Source organism: Ambystoma mexicanum, chromosome 2p, assembly GCF_040938575.1.
Source record: "Ambystoma mexicanum isolate Mex_15411 chromosome 2p, UKY_AmexF1_1, whole genome shotgun sequence".
Taxonomy (NCBI): domain Eukaryota; kingdom Metazoa; phylum Chordata; class Amphibia; order Caudata; family Ambystomatidae; genus Ambystoma; species Ambystoma mexicanum.
Genome location: NC_090923.1, coordinates 961181622 through 961197098, shown reverse-complemented (window position 1 = coordinate 961197098; position 15477 = coordinate 961181622).

Genomic DNA, 15477 nt, shown 5'->3' with positions numbered 1-15477 from the left:
ATCAGGTAAGTTCTGCTCTATGAGCCTTGCACCTATGGCGCCAGGACTGACTCTCCAGGACTGACTCTCCATATGAGCTTGGCGCCATAGGCGCCAGGACCGCACCCAAACAGCCCCTAGCAGGTTTTTTTTGGCTTGCTCAAAATAACTTGATGCCTGCTTCCGGGGTTGCTGGACCTGGTCTGGGTCCCCGGGGGTAGGCATCATGACAGCACGTGTTGTTCAATATTTCCGTCAGCTTCCGCATCCCACTGGGAGCAATACATACTCCACGGTTAATCAAAATCAGTGGATGTTCTCGGAGCGTTTTTTGTGAAATAAAAGCACATTATAAATTGCAGAGAATTGATGTTTCCATTAAAAATTGTGTTTTCTATTCCGATTTGGGACGCGCTGTTCTGTGAGTGGATGTGTGTGTTAATATTCCGGGTTCTGCGTCAACTGACGTTAAGACGTAGGTGATCGCTGGGCGTGTTTGGCTGTGCTGCCCACTAAGGTCATGAAAATAGGTGGAGAATAGCACTAAGAATAGTGATATCAGCTTCAGGGGCGGGTGATACGATTTTGTGCCGCAGGGGCACTTGAACTTAGGGCGATCGATCCACGAATAAGATTAGCACAAGATGGCCACGCCCGACTCGTTGATTTTGCATGTGTAAAAGTGAGGAAAACTAAGGTAAGGTGCATAGGAAATGTTTTTACGATCGATCACAGTTTGCTTAAAACCACATGCCAGAACGCTCAGAACAATAACATTTTTGAGTGCACTATTCCTTTAACCGGAGCGGAGAGTGGGCAGACACAGGTAGAATGCATTATAGCCGAACATGGTGCCCAACCGTGGACTGACCACAAGATCCTTAACGTCTTCTCAAGATTCTATAGCACCTTGTATGCGGCAGGCCAGCCACATGATGCACACACTATACATTCCCTCCTTCATGAGATTACTGTGTCTTCTGTTAGTCCCCAAACTAGAGTAGAGCTCGAAAATCCTGATTACCCTAGAGGAGATAGTGAAAGTAATAACTGAATTACTGAAAGTGAAAGCCCCGGGTCCGGATGGGCTCACTCCGGAGTTCTATCAAGAATAGGTAGCACTGCTCACCCCACGCCTGCTTGAGGTTTGGAGTGAGTCGCTTAGGGACTCTATTACCCCTCACACCACGTGATGCTACCATAACTATTCTATTCAAGCCTGGTAAGCCAAGTAATGAGTGTGGATCTTACAGGCCCCTCTTTCTTATGAACATATATACGACAATCTTTGCTGAGATATTGGCGAACAGGTTCCTTCCGCTTACGCCCTACTTGATACATGATGATCAAGGTGGCTTTGTCTCTGGCAGGTCAACATCGCTGAATGTTAGAAGGCTTTTTAATGTAATGTCCAGAATTGACCCTGATGCAAAGGCGGTAGCAGTAACATTGAGTGCCCAGAAGTATTTTGACATGGTTTCGTGGCAATACATGTCCTGAAAAAGATAGGCGTTGGGCCGGAAATGATTAGATACATCAAATTACTGTATACATGCCCTACTGCTAGTGTACTAGTCAACCCTCAGAGATATTCTCCCTTCACACTAAACAGAGGCACCCGGTAGGGCTGTCCGTTCTCCCCTAACCTCTTTGCGCTGGCCATATAGCCGATGGCTGACAGGATCAGAGCTTGGTACATCTGGAGGTGGATCCGGTTGAAAGGCCAGCCAGAGATAATATCATTAAACGCAGATGATGTGCTGCTGTATATTAGGGACCTGAGCAGAACCTCGACCCTATACTGAGAGATGTGATCAGGAAAGGTACCTTCTCTGGCTTTACTATTAGTCTCGGGAGGATAGCTCAGGGGCAACATTCTCACCTTGGAATCAAGACAACATGCAGCAACACAGGTTCGATCCCCGGGTCGCGCTTAGAAACCTCTGGATATTTAGCACGTTATAAATAATCAATCATATCATATCATAATTATAGCAAGTCGGAAACGTTCCCACTCACAGTGAGTATGACCCAACCGGCGTGAGTTCCCACTCCGCTGGTCACCAGAGGGAATTAGATAGCTGGGTGTCCAGATATCCAGTACCAAACCAACGCTGCTAGCGGAGAACTATGGGGCTGTGGAGAAATATGTAGAGATTAAACTGACCAGATGGCGGCCTCTCCCTATTACCATGGCAGGCAGACTATCTCTAGTGAAGATGATTCTGGTGCCAAAACTTCTTTATATTTTTTAAAACATCCCCATCTGGCTTGGGAAGCTATACTTTGCTAAGCTCCATAGACTATGTGCACAGTTCCTATGGCATGTCAGAGCTGTGCGAAAGAAATGGACAGACATGACTCTGCCCTACGAGAGAGGGGGTTTTACAGCCCCCAACCTCGGGCTGTATTGGATGGCAGCCCAGGCCCATTACACCTCATTCTGGTATACCGATTCTCATCTGCCACCTCATATCAAACTAGAACAGCTCGCAGAGGGAGATTCTGATCTCAAAACTCTCATTCTGATCCTGGCCTACAAAGATGACTCCCCATTAGACCCTACTGCAACCAAGCTACTGGCCTGGCGCTGTGTAGTACCAATGTTCAATGAGTCACGCCCCTACTATAATTGGCTCCCTATCTGGAGATTGCCAGCGTTAGACCCTACATAGGACACAGCGCTGGCACACCACTGGTATAGTTTGGGATATAGGGCACTGACAGATCTTTTTCCAGACGGAAGTTCATCACACCCCAGACATGGCGTGCCGGGCACTCTGGCTCATGGTTGGAAACATTACACTACTACAGGCTGCGTGCAGCAGTTAGATCTTTATGGCCATCCTTTCCTGATGAACCCCCTGACACCCCGGACTTGCAATACATTGACAATATGAGTGGGCCCCATGGGTGGTCTCCTCCCTATATAAAATGTTGCTGAACAATATCTCAGACCCAACATCCAGGGTACGCGGTGCTTGGGCGAGAAAGCTTGATTTAGACCTTTCCCTCACACGTACAGTCTCCCTACATTTTAGATTTCGCTGGATACAGTACAAACTGCTGAATAGATTGTATTATACTCTGCAAAGACTTAACCGGTTCGCCCGACAGCAACTCCATACTTGCACTAGATGCCAGGCTGAGGAGGCCGACCATTCGCACATGTTTTGGACCTGCACCCGGCTCCAGACATTTTGGAATGAAGTTGTAAATGCACTATCAGAAATTGTGGGAGCCTCCATTGATGTTGACCCGATAGGAGCTTTGTTTGGGGTGTGGAATGGCACTGTGAATATAATGTTAGCTTTTCTAAATATAAACTGTGTTGTAGCCAAAAATGTTATTCTTCAACATTGGAAGCAGCCCTCCCCTCCCACCTTCAAAATGTGGTTAACAGCTCTTACCTGGACCCAAACCTGCGAGGATGAATATGTGAAATCAATCGCTTTACAATCTAGGCCCAAGAACATATGGACTGAGTTTCATACATACCTGTCCAACCAAACTGAGGATTGAACCTTAGCAAAGTGTACCGTACCATCAGTACTGTCTATTCAACTCTATGCATTTTGAAAACAACGTATTGTGAAATTCCTGATGTGACACTGCACTATAACTGTTTCAGTTTTGTCTGTGTAGAACCTGTGAGTCTGTTTGTTAAACCTGTGCTCTGCAAGTTGTCCCAATAAATAAAAGTAAAAAAAATAACGTTTTGAATGCCCACTGTTAGGAAAGATTTCTATGAATGCAATTTTCCCTCCATATTATGGACCCCCCAAACCTTTTGCTTTTGTTTGGCTATCCTAACCTGAATTTTTCTAGTGGCGCACATCCTTCAGCTGCACTCCTATGGTCTTTTGCTAATCTGTTATGGGGAAACTGAAACGTCCTTCAGGCTGTCAGTACTGAGAAATCACGTTTTCCTTAGTATTTTACTTTGTTGCCATTTCCTGGTAACTTTTTATCAGTGGGCAAAGTACATTACTGTACCATGCACTGCGGTCTTTTTGTTTTATGGCACTAGACACCCTCCTTGGAATTTGTGGTGAATGTACAAGTGTGCCTAGGATGAATTAGTTGAAGCAGTTTACTGTGATGGTATTTTGACAATTTTTTAGCAAATCATGCTGAGTTAACCGCAGTTGGCTCATGACTGTGGCCAGTGCTGAAAATGGCCGTGCCACAAAGTTTTTTGTTCTGTCCTTTGGCCATCTTGTCCTTTTACGTTCCCCCAGGTCGAAATGACCTAGGACTTCCTTATTTGGGTAAGCAGCTTCCTGCGAAAACTGCATCTTTCGTGGGCTCCTGCATGTCATGTGTGCTAGCACCCAGGAAGAGGGTTGGGACTGTCTGGTCCCAATCCACACTGCTGGTGACAGGATGTCTGGTATGCATGAATACATGAGGACCATCATGGACCATGATTGGACCACGGCTGGTGTGCATACAAGGGAGCAGATCTTCTATTGGTTGTCCAGATTCAATCATGCATTGAACTTTGGATAAGAGAAGATGCCCTGCATCCATTCTAGGTCGATCTACAGTAGTTCATACCCAACTACAGAAGGAGCCAAGTATCCTGTGAGCTAAAGCAGACCCGTGGACCCGCCGAAGATAAGCTGGAAGGTTTGGCATCTTGAGCCTGCTGTTGTCCCATCGGACCCCTTATTTGCTCTGAACTTTAGAAAGCCTTCGACCCATTTGAGTAGTGGGAAAAATTACTCTTGGCGTCTCCCGATTTCCCACCAAAAGGAGCCTTCTCTGAAGTGTTCCTGCGCCGTCCAGTGAACTGACCAGCTCTGAACCGGGACATCGTATAGGAGCGCCGCCATTTTGAGTTCAGAGCTGAACCTTTGGGAATACCAAACGTGTGGTTCGCGACACTCTTCTGCCAAATTTCATACACCTAACTCCTCTGGGTCGTGAATTAGGAGAGTGCATCACGCTGCAAGCCTTTGCGGTCTCTGCGTCACTGCGTTGTGGTGACGGTCATTGTGGGTGACCTTCCCGCCTTCTCTGCTGTATCCTGAGTCCTGCTGCATCACATTGTTCTTCTTCCTCCCTTCGTGGGCAGAGTTGTGGCTACTGTCCCATCATGTACTACTGTCCCGTTACGCAGCACCTGAGAGCCGCATTCGAGAAGAAAAGGCAGAATTTACCACCTCAGACGACCTTGACTAAACTGGCCTAGTTTGGTCTGGATTGGAGCCAGGGGCGGTGAGTACTTGCATAACTTACCGGTGGCCCCTGGCTCATCCATTTATTTTTATGCACAAGGGATCCTTTGGATCCTAACTTTGGCTCCCTGGCCTGTTCCAAAAGTCAGAAACTGCTCTGTCCGCGAGGGAAGACCCTTCCCTAGAGATTGGAACTTCTTCTACCCCCTTCAGGACCCTTACCTAACGGTCCCAGCATCTTGAAAAGGTAGTCTTTGCATTATGCATGACTGTGCGTTTTTACGCACTAATGTACATTGAGCACAAGGCTCCCCACTTCATAGGGCTGGATTGAATAAGTTAGGGTTTCCATCCTGAAGACTGCCTAATGCGCAATTAGTGTTAATCCCCTTCTGTTACAGGTTGTGGATCTGTTACTGCCTTTATTGCATTAGGTTACAGTAGTTGTATATATGTTACATAGTGAAATGCTTATGTGGTAACTGTTGCGTTAGTAGCTTGGTTATTCGTGTTGTTTTGTTGGGCCTAAAATAAATGTATATGTATTTTTTTTTATATATACCTGTCTAAGAGTATTCTGTGGTATCTTTACTGTGTGTGCTCATTGTGGGCATCTGGTTACTCTCAGCCCTCCTGAGACTTCATTACACGGTAGGCGGTAAGGGTTTACCGGTACTGGTATTTTACCGGTACCGGTAAACCCTTACCGCCTTACTACGAGGTCCCTTTGCGGGTTGGGGAATTTAACGCCTGCTTTTTGCGGTGCCGTAATTAGCATCTTCCCCATTCCCATTATGCCCTATGGGGCAAAAATGGGAATGGGGAAGGGCAATGGGGGAAGGGGGAATTACCAACCCACCAACCTTGGAATAGGGCGGTAATTCCCCTTTCCACCAAGGCGGTGCCGGTATTTTACCGGCATGGACCAAGGTGCTAATAGCACCTTGGCCCACCGCCATCCGTGTAATGAGGCCCACAGTCTTGACCGCCTGCCAAACTACTGTGATTGGTCTGGCTTGTCCAGAAGGCTCCCCAGTTTCACTAACCTAGGGTGGCCTCCTAAACTTCTGTCCATCAGGCCAGAGTTTAGAAATCAATTCTAACACCCACCACTCAGGCGCTCAGAGTGGCAGGAGAAAAACATGTTGGGGAAAAGGGGACTTCCTCAACACCTGCCCCCAAAGCAGGAATTACATAATTGCCTTGTGGCAAAACAAGATAACTTTTTAGGGTGTGTGTATAAACATAATGTGGGAACTGAAACAGTAAATGAGTAGCACATGTTTTGTGTTTCGAGGAGGACAGTGGGACCATGTTATGGGTATTACCAGGCCAGCAGAGTAAGTGTATGCATATGGTCGCAGTTAGAATGCGGAGGCTGGCAGTAGGAGCAAATGAAGGTGTAACCTCATGTGGTTGTGTCTCAGTGTCAACACCACGTGGAAATCGGAAGGAGCTCCTATTGCCGAACTCTGGATGGATGCGTGCCAAGATTACCTCTTTCCTTGATTTAACCTTAACTACCCTCATACTGAAAAGTAGTTCTCTTTGCTCTGACGACTTGTTAATGACTGACCAGGTTTGGAGAACAGTAAAGTTTTCACAGAAAGAGCGAGTCAAGGTAATGATGAAACATCTCTTATAGAAGCCTCAGATGGAAACTGTGGTATTTATCCTTGCCCTCCTGGAGTACTTCACAAGCTTTGTCACAATTCCAAATGATGTTTCTTGAGCAGATTGATGAGGAAAGCATGGGTCTCTAACAAATCATTCAGTTTACTCTGCAGACCAATATAAAGTGGTGATGGGTATAAGGTCTTCGAACCGTGCTTCTGCCCACTGCAATTGTTAATTATGAACTGCAGCTGTGTTGTGTTAGTCATGTAATAGGCATACCCACTAACACCTATCAAATACTGACTGACTAGTTTGGATATGACTATTGCACCGCGCTAGTTCTATTGGAAATTGCATGCATAGAGAAACTAAATTGTAAAAGTTCAGATAGAATAATGAATGCAATTTTATGAACAGTGAGTGTTTAATTGATTTCGAAATCAGCCGACACGTGTTTCGACTTGATCGTCGTTTTCAAGGCTGTTAGAATTAATTGAAAATAATAGTACAGCATACAACAATAAATACATAAGTGTTCCAAATACATAAGTCAGAGTTATTCACAAGGAAAAGGAAAGAAAAAGAAGAAGCCATGAGAATTGCACATACCCAAGTTGAAATCAACAGCACAGGCCATGTGGAGGTCGAACAGAACAGCAGAAGACAAATAAAAATTATGAAATTATAACACTGAATTGATACAAGCTTGGTTTAACAGCATTTGCACACGTTGACAGCACTGGTGTGGTTAAGCAGCACCCCGAGTGACACCATAATATGGATCCCCTAATGTGTTATTAAATAAAGGTGAATGTAAGATCTAAAGATGACCAAACGTTTGTGTCTGTATCCATATCTTTAAAGATATGTACCTGTTTAACCGTGATAAATACAGAGTTGGTTATGGAGGTACACATTGTGTTAATTATGTGTATTACAAAAGAAATTGTATGTCACCATCTGTCCAAAATGATTTCTAAAATATACCAGATCTCACCTATCTTCATTTATAAACACATCTGTGTTTCACAGGCAAATTGAAATTAATGAGATTGAGACTCCTCTTGTAAGGCTTTGGCAGTAATCTGGAAATTAATGAATGGTGCTGTTTACAGCTCAGTTGTGATGAAACACTATGAATAGAGTGTTAAATAGAGGGATTGTTAGAGACTAGCTCTAAGGAATGGACTCATCATTAGCAGTCGCTCGCATCATGCAGCAATATCTGGAGAGATGATTCAATTAGTATAGAGCTGAAATCTGAATAGTGCCAAGTCGCTTAATTCGTGTGAGTAAACAGGGTTGAACCTGACACAGGAAGTAAAGTCCACAGTTGGAAAGCGCTCTTGAAAACCACTGATCTGGCTTATGATAACAATTATCTTGTTGTTAAACTTACTGAATTTGTATGGGCTCAATCCTGAGGGCATAAGTCTGTATAACGCGGGCACTCATGGTGGTTGTATTTGACCCTCTGTACTATTGCGTGTGTGCCTAGGATTGGATACCGAAATGCGCATGTTCAAAATCAGAGATACTGCTTTGAGCCTGCGTCCATGCGTTCTGGCTGGAATGCCAGCTTGCAATGCATGCGTAGTTTGACTGGAGTGCAGTGATAATCTATGAATGCTCATAGTAGAAAATTCTATTTTAGGACACACGCGCATGTTCTCAATTGCAATGCTGCCTGAATAGTGTATGCATATATAACATGGCAATTAAAAAATGTGAAATTAGAATAAATCTGGATTGAATTTTGGTAACAATATTATAATTAAAGAAGTTACACTAGCCAACATTCATCCTGTATTAATATATTTGACGAAGAAAACGTAAGCTATCATGATAATCACAATGTGACCTCTAATTGTAGACACTCACACATGTCACTTGACTAAATGCTAATTGTGTGGTGCATTCATAATTGGCGTAATGTTAAAGAAGTGTATGAAATAAATTAAGCAAGATATGCTTTGTAGTATATCTATACGCCACGGGTCATCGGGTCACTGGCAAAAGCGCATCAATACTGTCAAATGGTCCATAAAACATTTACATACAACTGGCGCAAAATGTACAGATCTAACTAAAATCCATTATTAGTTGGTTTTACCCAGATCTCAATTCCTGTGCTAATCATAAGAATACATACATCTCATTGTCTGAGTTAAGCCCATCTTGGGTATATCGGAGTAAACAGATGCATTTCGCTTCCAATTGTCTCAATTTCAAAACCATATCACCACCTCTTTTCCTCCTTTTAGATCTCATTAAGCCAATGAAACGAATATCATCCTTATTTCTATTTTGGTGCTTAGTTTGCCAATGATTTGCAAGGGGCGTAGTTGTCTAATAGTGGATCCCACAAATGTTCTATCAATCACACATCTCAAAGCATAGACAACATACGTGGTTCGACAGTTAATGAAATCTCGAATCACAATCTCAATGACCTTTTGCATCTGTGTATTTGGTAGTGTGACTAAAAGCGAATCTGCACATTGAGCAATTACCACAATTGTGGGATCTTGTGACTGGGTCATCCATGTGAGTTGCCTTGCCTGAGTATCAGATGCTGGTTGAAAGAAAGAGGGACTAACTTTACCTCTAATGGTTTGTGCTCTAGTGAAGACCCTTCTAGGTTTGTCTGACAGAAAGGGTTTCATATCATTGTCAAATAGTAGGGTGTGCCAATGTCTATACAGTAATCTGTATAGACTATTGGAATCGCTTGAGAATTTGGTAATGAAATTAACAGTATTTTGCATTTTCAATCTGCCACTTGATGTTTTCAGAGTGCACAATCTGTCCATGGTGCGATATCTATTGAGGCTAGTTCTAATGTTTTGTTGGGAATAGCCTCTTTGTCTAAACCTAGTTGTGTGAAGCTCACATTCTTCCTCAAAATCCTCATCTCTACTACAGTTTCTACAGGCTCTATAGAATTCACCCCAGGAATGTTTTGGATGGTGGAAGTTCTGTGACAACTAGTCGAATAAAGAGTTGAATTGACTTCAGTTTGTTTACGGAATGTCTGATTGTTGATGGTACTTTCTCTAATGAATATTTTAAGATCAAGAAAGTCTATAGATTCACTACTGTACTGACCTGTGAATTTGATATCAAATACATTATTGTTGGTGTATTCCACAAATTGTACAAATTCATCTCCAGTCCCAGACCATATCATAAAGACATCATCGATAAACCTCTTCCAAAGAACAATATTACTATTATACTGTTTGTTGTTCAAAATATGTGTCTCTTCCATCTGTGCCATGAATAAATTGGCAAGCGAGGGGGCATATTTAGCCCCCATGGCTACACCTTTTACCTGGGCATAGTATTGGTCGTTGAACAGAAAGATGTTGTTGTTAAGAGTGAATTGCAAGAACATTTTAAGCATAGTGTTATGTGTGCGGTATGAGGCAGATTAATTACAATAAGTGTAATCTATAAAGTTAACTGCTATATTGTCATCAATGCTAGTGTAAAGAGCAGACACAGCCATAGTAACCAATAAGTAATGCTGTTGCCATATAATCTGTGATAATATTTGGAGTACATGAGTCGTGTCTCTAATGTACGATGGGATCTTCGTTACAAATTGTTTAAGTGCATTGTCAAGGTATTTGGATATACCCTCCTTGGCCCAACCTATCCCACTCATAATGGGTCTAACATCTGGCAAGCCCTCATAGGCTTTATGAATTTTTGGCAGAAAATATAAAGTCGGGATGGTGGGCTTTGTGATGCTTAAAAATCTATTTTATTATTCTGTCAGAAAACCCAATTGTGCCACTCATTTATCATTACCAGCATGTTCTTGACTACTGTTTTTGTTGGATCTGCTTGTAAAAGTTTGTAGCAGTCTGGAGTTGCTAAATGTTTCTTAGCCATTTTGATATAATCTGAGGTATTGAGTATCACTACGTTTCCCCCATTGTCTGCTTCCTTGATGGTTATGGTATGGTCTTTAGCTAAATTATTTAAGGAAGCTCTCTCATCTTGTTTGAGATTGGAGTATTTGTATTGTTTCTTCTTAAATTGGTTTTGATCCATGCATTTATGAATGTCTTGTATGACAGCTTAGTGAAAGTTCTCTATAATACTATCTATGCCTAGATTGGGAATCTAGATTGTGGTTTGAGCTCTTGCAATTTGAGCATTCTTTCTTGAACTCCTAACTCTTTACATAGTGTGGACTGATCTACATTAGTATCCGTCGTTAGAGACAATAAGGTTTGAGTATCTGCAATATGTTGTATGGTATGAGAACTCAAAGGGTTCAGAGGTGTTGAAGGAGTATATGTTTTGACTTGTGTGGCAAAATATTTTTTAAGTTAACTTAAAAACCCAAAATATTTGTTAAGTTAATGTGTTTTTGTTATACTGTTGGCAAGGCAGTGGCATAATTCATGTCAGGATCGACCAGGGAAAGAAAGGAATCAGTGGGGGTTTCTAGGAGTTCCCTGAACAATAGTTTGGTGCTCATGTGTATGTGTTGCCTGGCAATGAAGGGTGCATTTCTGGAGGTGACAAAAGCCTCTTATGGAAGAAGGTATGTCATGTTTACTGTGTGATATTATGAAAATGCCCTTTCACAGAGTTTTGATAGCTGGCAGATCATCTCTGACTTTTCTTACCATTCTGCCCCTCAGGTTGCAGGTAGACACAGGAAGCAGCTAAGAAATGTATATGATACATCTCTATTCCCATTGCCAGATGAGTATTGGGACAAGGCAGAGACCTTAAATGTTATAATCCTCAAAAAGGAGTGGTTTCCATTTGAGAATAAACCTCTTTGCTCCATGTTGCAAAATATACCCAAAACCTCTTGAGAAGAAAACTAGATTCAGCCCTAGCCAGCAAAACCAATGGTGAATGATCATGGGAGTTGTAGTCCAAAACATCTGGTGAGCCTCGGGGTGACCCCTGTTATATGCCTTCCCTCAGGGGAAAGTTCTAATAGCTGTTTAGTTGAGAACAAAGTGTGTAGATTTTCTTTTAAAGTATGGAAGCAATCCTTTCATAGGTGGAATAGAATGTGGTCATTTGGTGAAGATTGGCCACTTAACCTTTAGTGGAACCTGAGTTTCCAGAGACCACAGTGGACATTAGGAATCCTTCCCAAACTCTGAATTACTTTGAAACCACTTTGCGTCTGCATCATGGGGTAAGCGATGGTCCTCTGAAGACCCAGGAATAGTTTTACAAGGCACCATGGCATGAGGGGCGCTTACAGGTTGTTGCATCCAAAGACCAAGGGGTGACATGCTGCAGTTAATAGCTCTGCAATCATACCACTTACTTCAAGCAAAGACAAATCTGGAGCCACTAAAACCATCAGCTTCATTCACAGTGCTGAGCGTGAAACCGAGATAGTGAACTGGCTGTGGACATATGAAGTCATTGGCTGTTTGCAAATCACCACAATCAACTCATGAAGCACCACAGCTGAGCACATTGTAGCCTTGGAGGAGGAACCAAATGAGTATAAAAATGGCTGGCAAGTGTGACGTGTGCGAAAGTAGGAGCAGGCAGCATGTGGAGAAAGGTGATGAGTGGCAGAGCAGCGAGGATGCTAAGGATTTAGAGGTGGAGAGGAGGAATGGAGGAGAGGTGCTGGAGCAGGGGGAAAAGAGCAGAGTTAAGGAGCCTGAGGAAGGGACTTGGAGTGTTGAGACAGAGTTAAAAAGTGAGGGAGTAGAGATAATGTGCTAGAGGAGGGAAGTGTAATGTGAAGGAGCTTAAGGAGGAGAGCAGGAGTGTAGAGAAGGGTCGAGGGGAGAAGGCAAAGTGATCAAAAAGAGTTAGAGGGGGAGGAAGAGTGGAACGAATGAGTAGGGGAGGAAAAGAGGAGCAGAACAAAATAGGAGAAGAGAAGTGAGGATGATGCAATATTGGAGGAGGGTTTAGGAGCAAGATCGGGGCAAGTCATCAAAGAGAAGGGAAGAGATCATAAACAAAAGAAACTGAGAGAAGGAGGAGAATGTGAAGAGGATGAAAGTTGCACAAAACACAGCAAGTGCCCGGCTAACTGGCTATAAAAGTTCCTCATGTGGTGGAGAATAAAGGTTGAACATATCCAGTCAATTAGGCCATGGGCAAGAATCCCAGGCCTGAGACAATCCCTGGAATGATCCACAAGAGCCTCACCTGCAAGGGTACAAGGGTAGTTGCCCACCGGTGGAGGGGCCAGTTAATTTATGTTAATAAGTTGATGAGACGCATCCTGACACCAAACATAAGAAAGAAATGTGGAGCCACTCAAAGCCCCAGTACTGTGGCTGGCATTTTTCATAGAACCAGGAAGGTGAGGAAAGGCAGCGACAACATAAGTACAGAATTCTTCCTGCATCATGGTTTGGTGCTTACAGTTGTACTTAGTTGTTTCTAAACTAATACAGAGTGCTTTTACATTGCACAGTGGCTAGATCTGTATGTTGACCCCCCTCGGTTGTATGACAGTTGGGATGGGTCAATTAATAAAGGGTCAGTGTTCATGTTCTCTTGGGGATACTGGTCTTACCCAGGTTCCCAAAGGAGAACACAGCTCCAGGTATATAGCACCCAGCTGCTTCATGGACCAACTCACACTCACAGGAACATAGTTCCCAAACACTTCTTTGCTAGGATTACAGTCACAGGGAGTTAGGAGGATAGTGTCTGACCCACTTCTTCCTTATCCAGGGTTATCATGCCCCAATTCACTCTTGTGGAGTAAAGTAACCTTCCCACTAATAATAGATGTCGTGGTCCTTTCCACTAACAGGTTAAATTGTGCCATTGGAACAGTTAAGGGCTATGGTACCCTTCTCGACCCAAGGGGATAATAGTGCTCTTCTCACTGGTAACAGATATGGTACCCTTCACACCGACAAGCAGTTTGGTTTCCTTTGGGATGCCGAGTGGATCTAGCTTCTAGGTCTGCCGCTCAACCACCAAAATTAGGTTAAATTCCCTATTTGAGCCAATACCTTTCCTTTCCTAAATCTCCGGTCCTGCCTCAGGCTTTTCTTCAGTAGCTCTAGTTGCTGAATCTCTCAGTTATTGTTGATGGCTACTGCAAAGTTGCCTCTCCTGCTCCTGTTTTGCCTGTGGTGCTTTCCTCCACGTTCACCTGCTTTCCATTCATCTGCCCTATTTCCTCTCTTTTATAGGCGCCATCTCCTTGCTACCATTTCATCCACATACCAGGTTGATCTGATTATTTGTCTTTTTGTGTGTGGCCATAACATTGGTCCGTTGCTCTAATTATACGTCTTGCCTCTCCTGATGTTGTTAGGTGGCTTTCTGTGCTGATATACAGCTTGGTGTCGATCTTAACATTGGACAGACGTTTGAGCTCTGTGCCATCTCCCTAATCACCCACTTCATCTTTCTGCCTTGGCTCTCACTGGTCTATCCACATCCGCAATGCTATCTGTCTCTGTGGTGCCTGCACTTTCCAGATTCTCTATATTGCCTATGAACTGGACATGCTCACAAGGATTCCAGCTAGCAAGCGGGGCCCTTTGACAGCATGTTGTATTCTCCCTCTGTCTGTGCTTTGCTTGCTGAAAGGTTGCCAGGTTTATTTCTAACTTCTGGGACCCACTCTGGCATTTGTGATCCCACGGCTTGGTTCTCTGGCCATACTGCTCTTGATAGCTCGATAGGTGCTTGATCAGTCACATTAGGCAACCAAGTGACCAGTCTTTTAGGATCCATATGATCTATTACCAAATGAACTGCTAGGTCTCCCATGGCACAGGCATGGCCTAAGCCCATAGGTTTACCGACATTTCTATCACTTTGTTGTTTTATCAAGACCTTGTTCATTCATTAAAAATGCATATCCTACAATTAGCACCCAGGGTGGGGGGAGCAACCAACCAGGTTGCTCTGATCAGAGGCTGAGTCACCTGATCCAAGCCTGAGTTCCGAGCAACCTGATTGCTGCTTCCCCTGCCCTGCCATCTTCCCCCCAACCTCCCTTCCCTTCTTATTTTTAATACCCCCAGCCTAATTTACCTGATTACTGCTGTGGCGGCACCCACTGATGCTGCCTTCTCCTGTGATCTCTACTGTCCGCCATGGAAATGGAAGAGGGGCACAATATAGAGCCCCATCTTCCTGATCCATGCCAGCCATCTTTAGTGAGCATTTTGTTTAAATGCTCTTATCACCCCAGGTTACCGGATTGGCAACCAGGGGTGCTAATAGCAATAATCACCTGTTCCACTGGCTGGAATGGGTGGTAACATCACTGGGCACCCTTGTTTAAGGCCCTAGCTATGCTCAGGTCTTTAACTCGTGCCCCAGGCAGTTACCACCCATCCAAAGCCGTCCAACCAGGGCAACCGTGGCACAAGTGGGCTTGTGCCATGGTTGCCCTGGTTGGACGGCTTTCCTGGCTTTTCGACTGATGCAAGGGTCTCACTATGCACATGGCAAAACATGTTTTTTCCTTGTCGAGGGATGCAAAATGTCTATATGGCACACACATGTACAAAGGTTTGATTTTGAGTTTTAAAGTAGCACAAAATCCAACTTTTGATATCTTTTATGGGGCTAACTGAAATTATAATGCTGAGATGGTGCAATGAATTAGCAGGGTGCTAATAGCAATACTTACCTGCTCCACAGGCTGGAAATGGTGGTAATGGTCAGACCTGAGACTGAGTGAGCAGGTCCTGTAAATATGCCAGAGCCG